Below are 20,620 nucleotides of genomic sequence, written 5' to 3'. Positions count from 1 at the left end.
TTAATCCTTAAAAATTTCCTTTATAGTAAACGAGAAATGTCAAATTATGAATGTTTATGAAATATGCTGTAACGGTAAGGTTCATTCTTCACTGGAGCAACAAAATATATTTGCTTAGAGAAAACAGAGGGCTTTGTTTTAGTAGCTCATTTTTTAGAGAAAAATCATTTTACAAAGTAGCAACACCTCTTGCAGAAAGCTATGTGTTAATTTTACAAACAGGAACTTCACGTTAAACCTCAAATACTTACTAAGAGACTCATACTACTATTATCAAATTTTACTGTGGTGATTTCAGTGTACCATGCAGTTGTTACAGATTTCAAAAACCAAAGTTATGATAAATACAACAGACTGTTACAAGCTCCCTTAAATTCTTTCTGGAACAAGGTAGGACATGTATAAACATACACTGTAACATCTAAACACAGTTATAGAATACACTTCAAAATATGGTTGGAGGCCAGGTGTGGTGGCTCACGCCTGTAATCCTAGTACTGTGGAAGGCTGAGGCGAGCAGATCACGAGGTCAAAGATCAAGACCAACCTGGCCAACATGGTGAAACCCCATCTGTACTAAAGATACAAAAATTAGCGAGGCATGGTGGTGCGTGCTTGTAGTCCCAGTTGCTCAGGAGGCTGCAGGAGGTTTGCTTGAACCTGGGAGGTGGAGGCTGCAGTGAGCCGAGATCATGCCACTGCACTCCAGCCTGGGCGACCCAGTAAGACTCTGTCACCAAAAAGCAAAAAGTATATATAATACGGCTGGAAGTTTAACCAAACTGACTACAACTAAGTAGCTCTTCGAAGTTAAGAATGTATCATGGGGCTGGGCACTGCGGCTCATGCCTGTAATCCCAGCACTTCGGGAGGCTAAGGCAGGTGGATCACTTGAGGTCAGGAGTTCCAGATCAGCCTGGTCAAAATGGTGAACCCCGTTTCTACTAAAAATTAAAAAATTAGCCGGGCATGGTGGCAGATGCCTGTAAGCCCAGCTACTAGGGAGACTGAGGCAGGAGAATCACTTGAACCCAGGAGGCGAAGTTTGCAGTGAGCTGAGATCGTGCCACTGCACTCCAGCCTAGGTGATAGAGTGAGACTCCGCCTCAAAAAAAAAAAAAGTATCATGTAGCAGAGCTCTGTGACTTTATTCTTCTAAGTTCTAATAACCATATATATACACACACATACACATACCTGATTTTTGCAGACAAAAGGTTTCTTTTTTATATTAATATTTATTTTTTGCCCTAACTTAATACTGGCCCCAATTAGCAGTTTTCAAATGTCTTTTATTGTTTACAAGAAAGGCAGTTTGCTCAGTACTGAAACAAGCTGCCATCAAAGTGAGTACTCTTCTAAATGAGTTTCTTCTAGTTGTGACTAAATGATTATCAAGTTCTAAAGTAGCTTAATAACATCACAAAGAAAAACAAGTTTAAAAATTAAGGTCTACAGCCCTATGTTTAAATTTTCTATATTAATGTAGCTTGGCAAAACTTCCAATATTTTTATCAATAACTCCACACAAAACTATCTTTAATAATGTCCTTTAGATTAATTATAAAAGTAAATACATATTTTCTTCACACTTGAAACTGTCAGACGAACACAACTCTTTCTAGAGTCAGTAGGGGGTCATCACAGCATTTTTCCAAACGACAGGTTGCTTTGTAACTATTTCAGCAAAAACATTCGTCTTTGGGGGGTCTTATTTTTAATGAGTTACTCTATCTGTTCCTTCCTTTCTGTGCAGATGTAGCCAGCCTTACTGTGTCTTAGTGCCAGCCTAGTTGTCTGCGGAAGTCCTATAGAGTGAGAGAAGGGAAAGAAACCGCAACTCCTTGTCTTCCTCTCTACTAACCAGACCCAGGACAGTCACTGAGCTCAAATGCCAGTTTCCTCATCGTTATAAAGCTTGAGGTAATTAGACCTGTCCTGCCCACCTTAGAAAGCTATTCATAAGGACTAGCTAAACAAAGGGCTAACCCGGCCACAAAGAGACCACACAATATTCTGTGCAGTTATGTACACCAGATATGAGAGTAAAATGCAGCCAAGGAAGATTCTGAGTGACTCAGATAAGGCAGCAGTAGTCTGAGAGTCAAAACACAAAGATTCTTAACTCATACCAAAAACTTAGGCCAGTTTACACAGTCATCAAAAGTCCATGATGGCAGCCATTTCTTTGCCAGCTAATCAACACTAGGACCTATTAACCTTTTCAATCTGCCAGACTAAAAATGCTGTCTTCTTGACTTCCTCTTCTTTCCACCCCTCTGATCAATTCTTTAATTTGAATTGCCAATCATTAATGACAATGAACATACTTCCATTTCTATTTTCTTACTGAAATTGCACATCTCTGTTGCCCAATTTGGAATCCTTTTCTTATTGACTTGTAGGATATTGAATAATTATGAACATTATCCCTTTGGCTGTTTACATTTTTTTTTTTTTTTGCAAATATGTTCTCCTAGTTTGCCATTTGCATTTCAACTTTGTCACTTAATATAAGAAGTTTTATTTTCTTATAAGATTTACCTGTAAATCTTTTTATTTAGAAATTTTGGATTTCCTACTAGGTTTGGAACTGCATCCTGAATATGAATCCAAAATTTCATATTTATAGATATCAAACATTTATGGTCAAGCAATGGTATCTTTCTGAAATAAGCCATTCTAGTAGAGTCTCATTTAATGAATCTCACTATACTATCCAGTTTGAGAAAGGATGGCTGCTTTCATTATGGCACTGCTTAGTTATAGACAAAAAAGTAAATCAAGAAATCACTGTAAGAATTTGTGACTTTCCTCCACTTAGCCAGCAACTAATTAAGTTAATCTGGGGGAGGCAAAACATATTCTTTATATGGTAAGTATATCTAAATACACGTTGAATAAGTATAACATTACATAAACTTATTTAAATTTGATATATTGTTCAAAATTATAGCCTTATGATTTGAGGATATTTTAAGAACTGAATGTATACACATACCTTTTAGAATTAGATTCCAACTCATGATGTGATCAAATTCCCATTCCTAGAGTTGGGCATGGACGCCTGTAATCCCAGCTACTCGGGAGACTGAGGCAGGAGGACTGCTTGAGGCTAGGAATTAGAGACCAGCCTGGGCAAAAAATGAGACTCCATCTTTTAAGGAAAAAGATAAATTCCCATTCCTAGACCTTATCCCCGTCCAAGTCAAGCCAGAGGCAAATACAGAAGTAAACTGACAAAATATCAAATCTGAGCAACCATTTCCATGGGTATCAGGTAGGAATATTCTGAAGCAGACCTGTATCCTTGTGTCTTAAGCATGGTGGCATCCAGAATTGGGATAAAATGAAAGAGATGTCATGAAGAAAGAGCTGAAAGCATTTTCAACAGTCTAATAAGACATGTTAATATGTAAATAACCATCTCAAAACTATCCTGTGAGCTGTCTGGGAACGAGAACCACATATTCACATTGAATCTGCACCACCATTAGCATAGTCAGCAAACCAAATTCCCGTAAAATTTGTCCAGCTGTGGTTTTGTTACAGAGGGAGATAAACCTTGGGGGAATTAACTCAATCAGGGGACCATCTGAATTATTCTCCAGACATTCCTATTTGTCACTGCTCCTCTCAGAGTGTGGTGCTCCAAACTGGATCCCATACTCCCCATATGTTAGCTAACCAGGCAAGACTACCTTTCCATATATTTCATAAATGTGATCTTAAATTACGTTAAGTTTTAACAGTCACACCACACAGCTAAAATGCTTTCTACTGAGCAATTTAATTGACCCAAGTCTTTTGTACATGTTGCACAGGAAGCCCCACCTTCATCCATTGTATACTACTGCAGAGGTCCCCAACCCCTGGACTGCGGACTGGTACGGGTCCAGTGGACTGCTAGTAACAGCAGAAGGTGAGCAGTGGGCAAGACAGCATTACTGCCTGAGCTCTGCCTACTGTCAGATCAGCAGCAGCATTGGATCTCACAGGAGTGTGAACCCTATTGTGAACTGCGCATTTGAGGGATCTAGGTTGTCCGCACCTTATGAGAACCTAATGCCTGATGATCTGAGGTGGCACAGTTTTTTTTTTTTTGAGACGGAGTCTTGCTCTGTTGCCCAGGCTGGAGTGCAGTGGCGCAATCTCGGCTCACTGCAAGCTCCGCCTCCCGGGTTCACGCCATTCTCCTGCCTCAGCCTCCCGAGTAGCTGGGACTACAGGCGCCCGCCACTGCGCCCGGCTCATTTTTTCTATTTTAGTAGAGACGGGGTTTCACCATGGTCTCGATTTCCTGACCTTGTGATCCGCCCGCCTCGGCCTCCCAAAGTGCTGGGATTACAGGCGTGAGCCACCGCGCCCGGCCTGGTGGCACAGTTTTATCCTGAAACCATCCCCCACCCTGCACACTCCACCAGCCCTAGTCCATGGAAAAACTGTCCTCCACGAAACTGTCCCTCGTGCCAAAAAGGTTGGGGTCCGCTGTATTACTGCATTTTGGGACATGCCAGCAGGATTGAACAATTATTCCTATTTAATTCCTTCTGATTTAGACTCAGTATGTAGTATGGCATTTAAATTTTTTTTCCTGGATCTTAATGCTGTTATCCAGTATACACTAGCTTCCCCTACCAGATTCCTGTCAACTACAAATCTGATTAGCAAGTCGCACAAGTTTTCCTTTACTTCCTATTAAAAGTATGAATAGGTCAGGGAAGACAGTACTGGAGTTTTCCAATAAAGCCTCTCATCAATCTGTATGTTATGTAGTCATTAAATAACCACGAGGCCACCAGGCCACCTAACTGCATTATAGTATCACTGGTGGCATATAGACTTCTTTGACCTCATGACCCATGATGTACATACATTCATACAAAGAAAACAAGAGCCACCAAATAGCACTTACACTTACTATGTAAAATTATACTGACATTCTTTATTCTATTTTGTTCTATCCTAGCTCCCCACTCCTTCCCTTCCTTGTAAATGCTAGTCATAACCCACTAAGGTGATTTTATAACTCACTGATGAGATTGAACCTGCAGTTAGTAGATTTAAAATCAATTTGAATAGCTCTTTTGTACTAATGATAGCAATCATATTCACAATGCTCAACTTCTCAAATTATGGCAAAGCACAAAGACTTTATCATGATTTAAGACATCAAATTAGAGGCTGGATGTGGGGGCTCATACCTGTAATCCCAGCATTTTGGGAGGTCAAGTTGGGCAGATCACCTGAGGTCGGGAGTTCAAGACCAGCCTGACCAACATGCAGAAACCCCGCCTCTACTAAAAATACAAAGTGAGCCGGGTGTAGTGGCGCATGCCTGTAATCCCAGCTACTCGGGAGGCTGAGGCAGGAGAACTGCTTGAACCTGGGAGGTAGAGGTTGTGGTGAGCAGAGATCGCGCTGTTCCATTCCAGCCTGGGCAACAGAGCTAAACTCCATCTCAAAAAAAAAAGGACTTCAAATTATAGTTTCATATTACAAAGCATTATTTAGAAACATCTGTAATACATGACTGATTTCTATGAATATGTTAGTCTTTTATCAATATAAATCTGCCATCTTTAGTTTTACTTACAATGATTTAGTCACAGATACCCTAAGAAATTAAGAGTTACATTATCATATTTTTAGAACTAGTTTCAGAAAATGGGAACTTTAGCTATTTCTAGACAAATAAGTACTATATTTTAAAATACAAAAGGTTAATCAATGTCTACATTTTTAAAATATCTATTTTCCTTCTGGTTAAATTTACTCTCACTTGGCTGTATAAACACAGTCCATATGATCACAGGCAAACATCACAGCCTCACCCATGTTTCGGTAAATAAGAAAAGTAAATAGCGAATCCTGCTCTTTTATAAAGATAACTCCTTTAAAAGAATACCTAAACAAATGAGAAAACTTGAAAATTCAAGTATGGGGAAAAGGCCTTCCATAAAATTACTTTTGTGTCAAAGAATTAAGGAAGATTAGAAATGCTATGGTTCTAAAAAGTCATACCTGAGAGTGGTGAAATGGTTTTTAGTTTTTCCTTTTAGTCATTCCAATGAATAACTATTTTGAAAAAAAGTTTTATTTGCAAAATTTATAACCTTAAACTTATTTCTACAGCATCAGATATAAACCTGGAAAATCACTCTCCTTCAAGGTCTAAGCATTGCTATTTCTGTTCTGGCCAAATGCCCACAAAAACACAAACATGCCACAAAACCAGCCTGAGCTGAACCACCATAGTAGGAGATTGGAAGGTTTCTTTTTAAACTGCTCAAAGGCTGCCGTATGGTGGTATTTAGTGTAAACAGACTTTTTCCAGCAGCAGTATTTAGAATCACAGAATGCACAAGTACACAGCCCTGTAGAGGATCACATAGAACATTCTACCCAAGGATAATTTCTGTTGAGAATTTTCCTAACCAATCAACATATTCTTTCCACTCCACTCTTCCACATCAACACACTAACTGGCATATGAAGTCTTGATCCCGATGAGATGATGAGGCTAAACAATACTGAACTTCAGAGCAAGTAACCAAACCTCATTTGCCAACTGACTGGCATGATCAAATATAAAAGTTCTTGCTTGTGTTTTTGGAGGAAAAAAGTTCCCAATCATACAGTCTAAACTCAGCTCATAAACCAAAAGATGAGAACTAAATGGCAGGAATGATAAGTGGTACATACTCGTTAGGTGTTCCAGGACTTAGAATACAGCTGGGGAGAAAGGCACAAATACAGAAGACTGAAATTCATGGAAGATTAATATGCAGAGACAGGGCACTCTGTGCTGAAGGTCCCAGACTTCAGCAGAGACGTTTCTTGAACTGCATTGCGTAGAATGAAAAATTTGGATAAGGGTCAGAAAATGTTTGACTGGAAGACTTTATGCAACAGTCTGAAGTATGATAAGGCAAGAAAAATGACTTTGTAATTTCGTCAAGCTCTGATGGGTAATGAAGTGAAAAGGCAGGCAGAAGGTGAAAAACCCAAGTGCTGTTTACAGAATAACCACATACCTTTTTTATTGCTCAAAGAACATTCCACACTTTATGGAGTGGTGCTTTCCAGGTAAGTGTTGACATCATAATATAGTCAAACTGGAAAACTTGCTTTTTAATCTCAAAGCAGTATCTAAAATGCACAACAAAAGTATCTTATATCCAAAGGAACATAAACATTTAAGTTTTAGTGAGAGGCCTAAAACCACTCAGAAGAGCTACAATGGATACATTTACTTACATTAAAAACTTATTTTCCTCTACAAAAATGGGATTTCATTTTTCCTTTACTATTTCAGAAGAATATTACTAACATAAGTCAACGTGAGGACTAAACAAAATATTTGTGACAGCGCTCTGTAACCTCTAACAGACAGAGATGATCATTTCCGTGCAGGCCTCAAAAATCTATCCTCTGGATTTTTCTCTCCCCCTAAATGCTGGGGTCATTGTTAACCATATTGCCAATCTCTCAGACTCATAGTGGCTTGAAAAGGAAGTTATATTGTTTAAAATTAGATGTTCTGCAGGTGTCCTAAGAGGGTAGTGGGGAGATAGGGTGAACTTGTTCCATAACAGTGGGAGAACAGCGATCCAGGCACTGAAGTCTTGTCAAACTAAAATGACAGTAGCCATGATTCTGACAGTGGCTTTTAAGCCTTATTCTAAGATCTGGAGCAGGTGAGGGTCTATCTCCTCTTCAGCCCAAACACCTCACTCTTATCAGTTTTATATATTGGGTTTCAGTGTCATCAATTTAAAAAATTTTTTCTAAAAATTACTTTAAAACAGTGTCTATTAAAAATGTCTGCATGTTGGGTGCATAACCAGTTTCTAAGGAAAACACTAACCTGGCCTCCAAGTCAACTTACATAACTAGATTTGAAATCAAGTCCTGGTTAAGTTTTGAAAGGCAGATACTAGTGTTGGTTGTTATTAGAGCCAACTGTTAAAGCCAGAGCAGCTACCAGACACTAACCCTGGACCTCTCTGGTACTCAATTTTAATTAAAAGGTAGGCAGCATGAATAATTATAGAGGGCCACTTCCACAGCTCCAGAGCATCAGAAAAATGATTTAATTAAACTGCACTCTGGCCTAATACTGTCTTTTATGTCTTGTACTAATATACCTTAAACTTGAACTCAGGTACTTCATTTTTACAGACACTGTTGAGAGTTGAGCAATGTCAAATTATTGAGATTTTTTTGACTCCCCTCCTTCCCTCCTCCTGACTGATATTTGAGAAGTATATTAAGGACCCAGAGCTCGCATTAATAAAGGATCCACAGGGTCTCAATTATAGAAAATTACGCTTCTCCTAAGTGGTTGGCTTTCTTTTTACCTCATAAACTGTCTTGGATTTGCTCGCTCTTTCTTTGTTCTGGCTACTCAAACTCAAAGCCAAATGTGTAGGCTTCATCCAGCTAGTGTAAAAGACAGGCATTTGATACTAACCTTGCCCTGAGAGTAATTTCGTCTCTCTTTACTTTTCCATTGCTTTTTATCTAATTGCTTGGTGTGAAGTGGAAGATGAGACAGAAGGGGAGAAAAAAAAAAAAAAAAGAAAAAACGAGAGAAGGAAACATGTCCCTAATTTTCTCCATTTCCCTAAAATGGCGGGCAAGGAACATGAAAAAGTCTAATTTTAGCATGAGGGTGTAGCTTTTAACCTTACCACCACAATAAATTTGTTAAATACTGTTAAGATCTAGCATGTCAATATTCTCACTGTGGTAGAAATAGGTAACAACGTGACAGGGACATCCTATCTGGGAAGAGATTACTACATTAAGTCAAACAGAGAAAATGTGTTAAAGCCATCAACATGTACAATGTGCAGCAAAAAAGGAAACTTACAACATTTTTCTTGAGAGTCAAATACGTTCTATCCATGAGTAACAGCAAACCAGCCCACTCAAACGTGAGAGATGGTCGGCATAACTCTTCCATCTCTAGAAGAGCCCCTATGCAGTCTGTAGTAACTGCTTAGTTCCTGTTGTTCTCCTTTCTGGTAAGTAAAGATGAATAAAAATACTTCCAAGTTTCTTCAACATACTTTTCAAGCCCCTATTACATGCAAGCCATTATAGATATTAAAGTCTAAATGGTCTTTATAGAAAAATATTTTTTTTGTTGTTGGGCATGGTAGCTCATGCCTATAATCTCAGCACTTTGGGAGGCTGAGGCAGGTGGACTGGTTGAGCAAAGGAGTTCAAGACCAGCCTGGGCACCACAGTGAGACCTGGTCTCTACAAAAAAGTTTAGAAATTAGCTGAGTGTGGTGGTGCGCACCTAGGGTTCCAATTACTTGGGGGCCTGGGGTAGGGGGACTGCTTCAGCTGGCAAGGTCAAGGCTGCAGTGAGCCGTGACTGCACCACTGCACTCCAGCCTGGGTGACAGAAGGAGACTCTGTTCCCCCCACAACCCCCCCCAAAAAATTAATTTTTAACCAGGTATACAAACCATTCATAAATTAAAATAATGGCTGAGCTGGGAGCGGTGGCTCATGCCTATAATCCCAGCACTTGGGGAGGCCGAGGCGGGCGGATCACTTGAGGCCAGGAGTTGAAGACCAGCCTGGCTAACATGGTGAAACCCCATCTCTACTAAACATACAAAAATTAGCCAGGTGTGGTGGCGCATGCCTGTAATCCCAGCTGCTCAGGAAGCTGAGGCAAGGGAACTGCTTGAACCCGGGAGGCAGAGGTTGCAGTGAGGCGAGATTGCACCACTGCACTCCAGCCTGGGTGACACAGCAACAACTCTCTCTCAAAAATAAAAAAATAAATAAAATAATGGCTGAGCTCTACCTGTAAACTGCGATTCCACATTCTACTCCAAACTCTCTAAGGAAATTAAGGAAAACAACAAGGATTCGAAGGGTATCAGGGGAGGTGACCAGCAAAGAGCACAATGTAAATGGAAAACAGGCCGATGAGATAAACCAAATGCTACCCAATCAACAAGTATTGGTCACTTGATGCTTTCCTATGACTCAACAGAAAACACAACCCCACCACCGTTGCCAAATATTGGTGGTTTAGACCAGAAGACTAATAATGCAGAAGAGTGTTCCACCTAGGTGGGGCACATATTCCATTTCCTCCCTCTGCAGTTGAGTGAATATAAGTGCAGTGGCTCCTCAGTCAGGGTGCAATGCCTCTGGGATCCTGTGGGCCAGCCCTTTTAGACTCCCTCAGGCCTTCATGACACCTGCGGCCAAAAGCCCTAAAACAGGGCCTACCTTTAAGACTAATGAGAGATAAAGGGCAAAATAACAGGAATGAAGATGTGGTCTGGGTCAAATAACCAAGAAGTCTACGGAATTTGATTCTGGACGCCTAAACAAATGGGAGGGGAAGACGACAGACTCCACCAATCCTCGGAAAGGTCACAGGGTCATTCTATATCACCCCCAGCACCATTTATTTCTGGCAACTCGCCCACTCACACATACCACTCACATAGCTCCAGTGGGTGGTACTAAGGCCTTACATGACCACACCCCTGCTGGCCTCAACCTAACTGAGAGGTTAGGGAGGGGCAAGCTAGACACCGAACAGGAAGTCAGTCTATCCAAGGGCTGAAGTTCCATGATACATACTTAAGAAATGCAGGTGGCCAGATTTTCTATCAGGTGGAAAAATCTAGTCTGCACAGAGATCATGGGGCGAATAAGCAAGGAAATGCAGTAGGAAATGGACAGTCTTAAAGGTGCCTGTATTCTTGGTTCCAGCTTTTGAGACCCAGATGCCCTCCTTCCTTTTCCCCAAAATAAAATTTTACTAAATCCCTGTTTTGTTGGAAGAAACATGAGAGTTCCAATTAATACAAAGGGCTACCTCTGAGGGCAGGGGTCAGATCTTTCTTCTCTTCACCTTTTAGAGGGCCAAACTGGCTTAGTGCAGGCTAAGAGTGGCACTGTCTTTTATTCTTCCATATATTCTGCATATCTACTTTTGGGGATGGAGATCTGAAATGTGTCATTAACAGGGGAAGAAACAAAGAAAAAATTAAAGTGTAAAAACAGTATGTCTTATTTTCACAAATTGAGAATAAAGTTCAAGATTATACAAGCAAATGCAAATTAAATGTAATTTTTTCCCCTGGCCATCCTAAACTCAACTCCCAAAACGATCTTGTGAAACTCCTGGTATTTCCCTTGGAAACATTTGCTCTAAAACTTGGAAGGGATATGGAAAATAAAGAATTAAACATTATATAAATATGTAAGTATAGGAATACTGCCACACTGTCTCCTTAAACAGTCCTTTTTTAGAGTTATAAGGCATCCAGTAACGACCATTTAAAATCTGCAACTCCCTAATTTCTCTTTCAGTAGCTCCTGAGAAGCTACTTATGGGAGAGTGAAGGAAGAGAGAATTTGGGCAAAAACAGTGTTTACATTCAGAGTCTCCTTTCAAGCAAAGTCAAATACTTTAGAGCCAGAAGTGCTAACGGCATACAGCTCTCATTGAGAAGGAAGAAAAGTCAAGGCAATCTACTGAAACCCCTTTTAGTTTCAAAGAAGGAATACTACAGCTCCAGAAGCAACACCTGAGAATCAAACTACCTTGGGGGTACGTCAGGGGGACACCCTAGAACCTAATACAATAGTCTTGCATCCTTAACAGCAAAAAAATGAGAGGAGGCGGTCCAGAAACAGCTAGTCTTGCAACTGCTGAATGGTAAGACGACAATTTATCATCCAAACCAGGGCAAACTGGAGAATGAAACGGGGCACAATGAATAAATACATCAGGACAATAGGCATAAACGTGTGCTGTCTGGGAAGTCAGGACATTTGTTCACCCCTACTAATCTGCGACTATTTTGATTCCCTATGACTAGCCAACTTTCCTGCACATGTCCATTTCTCAATCTAGCAAAGACAGAGAACCCTCCACTTACAGTAGGGTGCAGCAGAGTAACCTGCACATAAATATTTGTTAGTCCTGGTTGAAAAAAATTCCATTATTTAAAATTCTCTTTAATTGTCAGTGATGACGTAAAGAAGTCTCTCTTGGCAGTTTTTAATACCTCAAATCAGTAAGTATCTATAATTCTCGAGATTTATTGGGAACTCTGCCTATGTCACGAAATAAATAACTTTTCAACTTCCCACTAACCACACTGACCCAGGCCAGGTGGGCAACTAGTTGCCATTTCTCCTACAGGCACGTACTTCATCATCATCATCATGCATCCCATCCTGCTCTCACTGCTGAATAATCAGAACAGGCTGATCTAACTGGTCTCATTCCCCCAGCAGCCAGCATCTCAACATGAGTTTTTTTTTTTTTTTTCTCCCCACTGAACCTTTGAGCGATTTTACCCTGATTTATGCACCCCTATATTTGAAAATTAACAATAAATGCATTTACATGTATACATGCCCCTAGACAGCAAGGGCCATCTTCATGTACTCCTCACAAGGTGAGATACAACTGAAAATCAACAGAGATTATGTTTGTATGCACACATTAGTTTTAAAAAAAATCTGAGGTAGAAGATGTTTCCTAAAACCCAAGTAAGTGGTCTTAAAACTGACTGATAAACCTGAAACTGAGTTCTCCTGTTAAGAGATAATTTCGGCCAGGCACGGTGGCTCACGCCTGTAATTCCAGCACTTTGGGAGGTCGAAGTGGGTGGATCATGAGGTCAGGAGATCGAGACCATCGTGGCTAATACAGTGAAACCCTGTCTCTACTAAAAAATACAATAAATTAGCCAGGTGTGGTCCCAGCTACCTGGGACCTGAGGCTGAGGCAGAAGAATGGTATGAACCTGGGAGGCGGAGTTTGCAGTGAGCCGAGATAGCCCCACTGCACTCCAGCCTGGGCGACAGCAAGACTCTGTCTCAAAAAAAAAAAAAAAAAAAAAAGAGGTAATTTCACCAAGCTCTCAGCTCTGTCTCCTTTCCACTCACTAAGACAGTCTTAGACCTAATTCCACTTTCTGTAGATTTAGGATACTCCATTAAATGGGGTGTACCAATAAAATCAGTGCAAGATGAACTGGAAGGCTCTAACTTGTTGGAACATTTTTAACACCACAAAGTTCGAAAAAGCTAACTATTTTCTTCTCCACTCAATAGCTAAAATAGCTAGATATTTTAAATATTGGCTTTATTGAGATAAAATTCATACACCATACAATTTACCTATTTAAAGCATACAATTCAGCTGGGCATGGTGGCTCACATCATAATCCCAGCACTCTGGGAGGCCTAGGCAGGAAAATTGCCTGAGACCCGTTCAAGACTAGGCTGGGCAACATAGCAAGACCCTGTCTCTACAAGAAATTTAAAAATTAGGTGTGGAGGTGCTCGTCTGTAGTCCTAGCTACTTGAGAGGCTGAGGAGAGACGATTACTTGAGCCCTGAAGTTTGAGGCTACAGTGAGCTATGATCACATTACTGTACTCACAGCCTCGGTGACAGAGTGAGACTTTGTCTCAAAAAAAGTATTTTGAAGCATAAAATCCAATAGTTTTCAGTATATTCAGAGTTAAGCAACCACCACCACCATCATCAATAAAACAGCTAGATTTTTTAAGACACTGAAGATCACTTGTAGTAAGAATGAAAAAGGAATTTTATTTTTTCCTGGTTTATTTACATGAGTATCTTAACAATCTGGCTATATCCTGGACCAAACTCTTGCCCAGAAAGGCCCTACCAGCAGTATATGAGATCATCTTGCCTTATGCATCTCAATGCAACCCTACTTGCATTAAGCATTACTACTTGTTAAAATCTCTAACAGCACCGCCCATTGTTTTATTTACATTTACTTTATTTAGCCACTATCTGATCTGGCTGTTCACTTGTCCAGTGTTTTAGCTTTTAACTTACTTGAAAGGCAGCATGCTTTAAGGATTAAGACCATCTCTTATCAGACCCCAGTTTAAATCCCAGCTCTGCTGTTTAGTAGCGGTGTGAACCAAAATCTGGGGATAAAACACTGACCTTCTGTATCTCAATTAGTTATAAAATTTTAAGATGAACAAAATGCCTAGGGCAGCATTTGAAACATAAAAGGAGCTTACTAATAAATGACAGTTATCAGTTGATATAAGCTTTTACTATACTGAGGTAAATGTCAACACTTTGGCCATCATCGCATAAATTTTTTTCACGCATTTTTCTTAGTTCTTTTCTTCTGTCACTCGACAGCAATGAAAATAAGCCTGCTTTTTCCTCCAATTGATATTCACATAAGTTTTCTTGGCCAGGAGCTCATGCCTGTAATCCCAGCACGTTGGGAGGTTGAGGTGGGTGGATCACCTGAAGTTAGGAGTTCAAGACCAGCATGGCGAAACCCCGTCTTTACTAAAAATACAAAAATTAGCTGGGGGTGGTGGCAGCTGCCTGTAATCCCAGCTACTCGGGAGGCTGAGGCAGAAGATCACTTGAACCTGGGAGGTGGAGGTTGCAGTGAGCCGAGATCACGCCACTGCACTCCAGCCTGGGGGACAAGAGCGAGACTTGGTCTCAAACAAAAAAAAGTTTTCTTCTAATGTATGGTTTTTATACATTCTCCCATCTGATATATTTTCATATAAAGGGTACCTTAATTATCACAATTGATTTTCCCAAAGAATAACCAAACATTTAAAAATGTTTTGCTCTAGCCTGGGCAACATGGTGAAACCTGCAAAAACTACAAAAATTAACCGAGTGTGGTGGCGTGCACCTACTGTAGTCCCAGCTACTCGGGACGCTGAGGTGGGAGATCACTTGAGCCCAGGAGGTAGAGGCTGAAGTGAACCGTGATCGTGCCACTGAAACTCTAGCCTGGGTGACAGAGCAAGATTCTGCCTCAAAAACTGTAAGAAAAAATTTTTTCTAAATAATCCTTTATTTTTCTCCACTAATGTGTGAGGTTGCTTATGTAGTAGGCTCGTATGTATCTTTTACTGTGTTTCGTAAGTCAACTTCTTAAAAGATCTGACAGTATTATCTGGCCAATACTACACTGATTCAACTTGGAAAAAATTTCTCATTTGTTCTTAAGTCTTTTTTCACTTAAATTTATACTTTTCTTGTAAAAATCTCAAATATTTATAGATTCCCTCACCTTGGGCATTTCATTTTTTATTGCTATAATGAATGAGGTTTTTGGTCAAGATTTTTCATAACCAAATGGTACCAATTATTAAACATCTTTATGTGTTATAAAACCATCTTACTAAACTTTTTTTTTTTTCTTTTTTAGACAGTTTTGCTCTTGTTGCCCAAGTTGGAGATCTCGGCTCACTGCAACCTCCACCTCCCGGGTTCAAGCCATTCTCCTGCCTCAGCCTCCTGAATAGCTTGGATTACAGGCACACGCCACTACGCCCGGCTAATTTTTTTGTATTTTTAGTGGAAACGGGGTTTCACCACGTTAGCCAGGCTGGTCTCGAACTCCTGATCTCAGGTGATACACCCGCCTCGGCCTCCCAAAGTGCTGAGATTACAGGCATGAGCCACCACACCAGGCACTAAACTCTTATTTTTAACTCTTGATTTGATTCTCTTGGTTTTCCCAGGTTTAAAATTGTGACCATCTGCAAATACTGCTATATTCCACCATTTTTTCCAATAGTTAACTCTTTTATTTGATGTATTCTTGCACTGGCCAAGATATTATCAAACATCAGTGTTACTGGGCATCCTTGTTTTGTTTTCTGATTTCAAGAGTTCATAAAACAAGAATACCTGTTTAACACTGCTATCCTGGCACATACTGGGACAATATAGCCAGAGGTTAAATACTAGCTGGTGCAAACCTCCCAAGGTTCAAAATCAGGCTCTGTGGCTTATTTGCAACTTATCTTTGAGCAGACTATTTAACCTTTTGGCCTATATTTCATAATGTGTAAAATAAGCATAGTAATCTCAAAGCTGCAGGGATTAACTGAGATCATGTTAGTGCTTAGAACACTTACTTGGCACATAGTAAATACCAGGTTTTATCTTCTTTAACAATTTCATATTTAATTAGTTTTGCTGGTGTTTTACTTAGAATGTTCATTGTTCCTGTAAGTGAAACTGGGGCCAGGTGCAATGGTTCATGCTTGTCATTCTAGCACTTTGGGAGGCCAAGGCAAGAGGATTGCTTGAGCCCAGGAGTTGGAGACCAATCTAGGAGACAAAATGAGATCCCGTCTCCACAAAAAGTTTAAAAAATTATAGCTGGGTGTGGTGGCACATGCCTGTAGTCCTAGCTACTCAGGAGGCCAAGGCAGGAGGATTGCTTAGGCCTAGGGGTTCCGGGCTACAGTAAACTAGGACTGCGCCACTGTACTCCAGAATGGGTGATAAAGCAAAACCCTGTCTCAAAAACACATATAAAAGATAAATTGGGGCAGGGTGCGGTGGCTCACGCCTGTAATCCCAGCACTTTCAACATGGCAAAACACCATTTCTACAAAAATTAGCTGGGAGTGGTGGCTCACCCCTGTAACCCCGGCTACTGGGGAGACTGAGGCTGGAGAATCACTTGAGCTTGGGTGGAAGAGCTGCAGTGAGCAGAAAAAAAAAAAAAAGATAAATTGGAATACAATTTTCGTCCTTTGTAATGTCTTATCAGGTTGTTGTTCTTATATTTTATATTTGATTAGGTTTTTAAGAGTTTAGGCTAGTTTTTATTTATTTTTACTTTTTGAGACGATGTCTTGTTCTGTCGCCCAGGCTGGAGTGCAGTGGTGTGGTCTCAGCTCACTGCAACCTCCCCCGCCAGGTTCAAGCAATTCTCCTGTCTCAGCCCCCAAGTAGCTGGGACCATAGGCGCGTGCCACCACACCCAGCTAACTTTTGCATTTTTAGTAGAGACTGGGTTTCACCATGTTGGCTAGGCTGGTCTTGAACTCCTGACCTCAGGTGATCTTCCTGCCTAGGCCTCCCAAAGTGCTGGGATTCCAGGCATGAGATACCGCACCTGGCCAAGGCTAGTTTTGTAACATGAATTTGGTATCTTTTGGTATTCTAGGATCTAGAAAAAATCTAGTTTATATTTTTTGAAACTTTTAAAGAGAACATATAATTTCTACACGGGTATATATGTTAGGTATATCATTTATATAAGAGCGTATAATTTCTATGCTAACTGGGTCTGGAGTACTCCTTCCCCTATCTGGTTGGGAGGCTACAACCTTTAATATATATTTAATATATTCCATAAGTTAAGGCCAGGCACAGTGGCTTACACCTGTAATCCCAGCACTTGGCCACTTAGGGAGGCCAAGGCAAATGGATCACTGCAGCCCAGTTCTAGACCAGCCTGGGCAACATAGTGAAACCCCATCTCTACAAAAAATACAAAAAAGTTATCTGGGCATGGTGGTGCACACCTGTAGTCCCAGTCACTCAGGAGGCTGAGGTAGGAGGATCACTCAAGCCCAGGTTGAGGCTACAGTGAGCCAAGACTGCGCCACTGCACTCCAGCCTGGGTGATAGAGCGAGACACTGTCGCAAAAAAAAAAAAAAAAGAAAAGGAAAAAGAAAAAAATATATATATATATACACATACACGCACACACACACACATATAGTTAACAATCTATTCAAGTGCTCTACTTCTTAAATACATACATATTTAAATATTTACATACATTTAAAATATCCCCCACCCCTCCCTTTTAGCTTCCATGAGGAAGGCTTGCCCTCTTTCAATTTATATATATTTAAATATTTACATATATTATTAAATATGGTTAACAATCTATTCAAGTGCTCTACTTCTTAAGACAATTCTGAAAAGCAATCAGTTCCACCTTCATTATTAGCTCTTTCAAAGTTGTGTATGACACACAAATTTAGACCCAGTGTCTATGGTTACTTGGTCACTTTCTTCTGGATATACTCCTGTCTTGTTCCTCTTCCCTCTCTGTATTTCGTATTATTCCTTCCTCTTCTCAATAACAAAAGCCTCCATAAAAGACAGTCTTTTGACCTTTTCAAACACCTGAAGGGCATCAGCATACAATCTCGTATGCTAAGCACACTGATTCCTTCTGTCTTCCTTTCACTATGTTTAAAAAGTTGGGGACCTTCTGTAAGACTAAAAAAGAAAAAACATTCCCTGCCCCTCCCTTTCAGCTTCTGTGGGGAAGGGTTGCCCTCTTTCCATCAACTCAGTTTCCAATCACTATGTGAACAAGACCAAGACTAGCTTCTGAGTAAACGAATAGGTTAGCAACGATCTTCAAGAACAGAAATGGATTATTTTAACAATATAAAAACAGAAAGTATTTACTTTGCTGTGTTTACATACAGGAAGATACTAACAGTTCCTAGTTCCTTCCTGCCTACATGGGAAGGTTAAGGCATAGGGATGCAGGCCACCGTACCTGTGACTAATGTGCCATATGAGACTCCCCCAAAGCATATTAGATAGCTATAATGAACACAAGTAAAAGGATCCTATAAAGACATCAAAATGAGGCCAGGCGCAGTGGCTCATGCCTGTAATCCCAGCACTTTGGGAGTCCAAGGTGGGCAGCTCACTTGAGGCCAGGAGTTCAAGACCAGCCTGGCCACCTGTAATCCCAGCTACTCAGGAGGCTGAGGCACGAGAATCACTTGAATCCAGGAGGCAGAGGTTGCAGTGAGCCAAGATCGTGCCACTGCATTCCAGCCCAAGTAACAGAGAGAGACTCTGTCTAAAAAAAAATTAATTAAATTAAAAAGCAAAAACATCAAAATGACTTTAAGTCCTAGAAAAATATTCCAATTTAAACTGTACGATTTAATATTTTCAGATAATCTCAAATATGGAAGAACCATGCATTCTTTCAGCAATCCTATCCTGCCCCATCCTTATCTAAGACATTTAATAGAATCCTACTAAAAAAGGAAATAGTTAATAAATGGATGGTAGCTTCTAGAAATCAACACATAGCTCGGACTCTGGCAATCAACATCAAGTGCAGTCTCATGATTTGTAGATTCCATCTTTTCCTTTTATGGAAAAATCGTACTTTTAACTTTCCTAATTTTCTTGCATGGCTCCATTTCATCACAACTCCTCAAAGATCATTGACAGCAACTCAGTCATGAGAAATGAAAGTTCTCTGTGTCCTGAGACATCCAACATCCTGACCAGGAGACTTGATCTCATCTGTTTCTGTATCAGAAATGTCCTACGTTCCAGGATGACGCTACATTCCAGTATCCTGTGGTAGAGGCAGCATGGTAGGTTGCAAGTTCAAGCTCTGTGACCTGGGTTTCAAATCTAGGACCACTTTCTACATGTATAACTTCAGGCCAATTACATAATTTGCTTGTTTTTCTCCATTACTCACCTAAAAGTATGAGGACAAAATTTGATATTAAAAAGGGCTATTAAAAGATTAAAAGAGGTAAACTATTCACAGAGGTCTTAAACAATTTATCAGCAGCTAACATACATGTGCTATGTTAGCAATTATTTATTCTTTTTATTACATTCCTCCTGTTCACACAAGTAGAGAATCTGTATGCCTTTATGTTATTTTCTTTTTCTTTTTTTTTTTTTTTTGGAGACAGTCTCGGTCTGTCACCCAGGCTGGAGTGCAGTGGTGCAATCTCGGCTCACTGCAACCTCCACCTCCCAGGTTCAAGCGATTCTCATGCCTCAGCCTCCCAAGTAGCTGGGATTACAGGTGTGCGTCACCACACTCAGCTAATTTTTGTATTTTTAGTAGAGACAGGGTTTCACCGTTTTGCCCAGGCTGGTCTCAAACTCCTAAAAGCCCCAAGGGATCCACCCACGTCAGCCTCCCAAAGTGCTGGAATTACAGGTGTGAGCCACACCACCAGGCCCTCTATGCTATTTTCATACTGAATTGGTATGTGGTGGTGATGCTGATTGGAACCTCTTATTTCAGCAACTTCAGGTCACACTGAAGACAAACTGGAGTATAAAAGAAACAAACTGAAAAACAATCCATGGCTAGAAAACTCAAATGCCTCAGTAGTGCCATTAATATACGAAGTAGCGAGCTATGTTTAAGACAATGGGAACCCCTGGCCAAACAATGCCACGAGGGCACGAACAGGGCAGGGCAAGACATACGCTGAGTTCTTTTTCCTCCTACTCTCTAATCTCCTGCCCAGGGCTTCTACTGGCCAGACCCAACCAAAGCCCAATCAGCAGGCAGGGGGTTCTGGGTGCCCCAGTGATAGTGCGGCTCTCCAAGGACAGTGTGGGGTGGGGCACTAAAAGGAGGCGAAGGATCTGGGAGGTGAGACAACTGAAGGATCAACTCAAAGACAACACACTGCAGGAACGTACAGATGAGGACACACCTGCTGCAGAAGGGGCAGCAGGATTTCTGTGATGTGGCTTTGGAGAGTAAAACTTACTCCCCCAAGAATGTTGAATCAGAGACTTGCTTGTCTTCCTGTTTTTGGGGGAGGTTCAACCTTAAAATTTAAGTGGGGTGGGTTCAGGAAGCCCAAAGCAGAAAAATGAAAATAAAGTGTCTAAACCAGAAAGGAAAAGAAAAAAAAAAAAAAAAAAAGATAATGGGAAATCAGGCTCCAACTATTGTAAATCCCCTGTAAATGTCCCTTTTCTTAGGTCAGGACACAAAACTAAACCCCCAAAGGCAATATAATACATTGAGAA

The 20,620-nt window shown here is 40.6% G+C and overlaps 1 protein-coding gene across 3 annotated transcripts in view; it reads right to left on the bottom strand.

The window, feature by feature from the left end:
* CAB39 (calcium binding protein 39) overlaps positions 1-20,620 on the bottom strand; it is a 108,148-nt gene that overhangs the window by 76,928 nt on the left and 10,600 nt on the right. The window contains exons 1-2 of one of the 3 annotated variants that reach the window (XM_031651599.1): positions 10,865-12,692; positions 7,038-9,029 (exon numbers count right to left, since the gene is read on the bottom strand). The exons of 1 other annotated variant lie outside the window; for it this stretch is intronic. The gene's annotated coding sequence lies outside the window, so the exon portion shown is untranslated. Of the gene's footprint in view, positions 1-7,037; positions 9,030-10,864; positions 12,693-20,620 lie in introns of those variants that run through there. One more of the 3 variants, XM_021924106.2, reaches the window with a different exon arrangement.

The sequence above is a fragment of the Papio anubis genome, chromosome 10 (assembly GCF_008728515.1).
Source record: "Papio anubis isolate 15944 chromosome 10, Panubis1.0, whole genome shotgun sequence".
Lineage (NCBI taxonomy): Eukaryota > Metazoa > Chordata > Mammalia > Primates > Cercopithecidae > Papio > Papio anubis.
The sequence above is the reverse complement of the archived record's forward strand: the minus strand, read 5'-3'. Positions and strand labels throughout refer to the sequence as shown.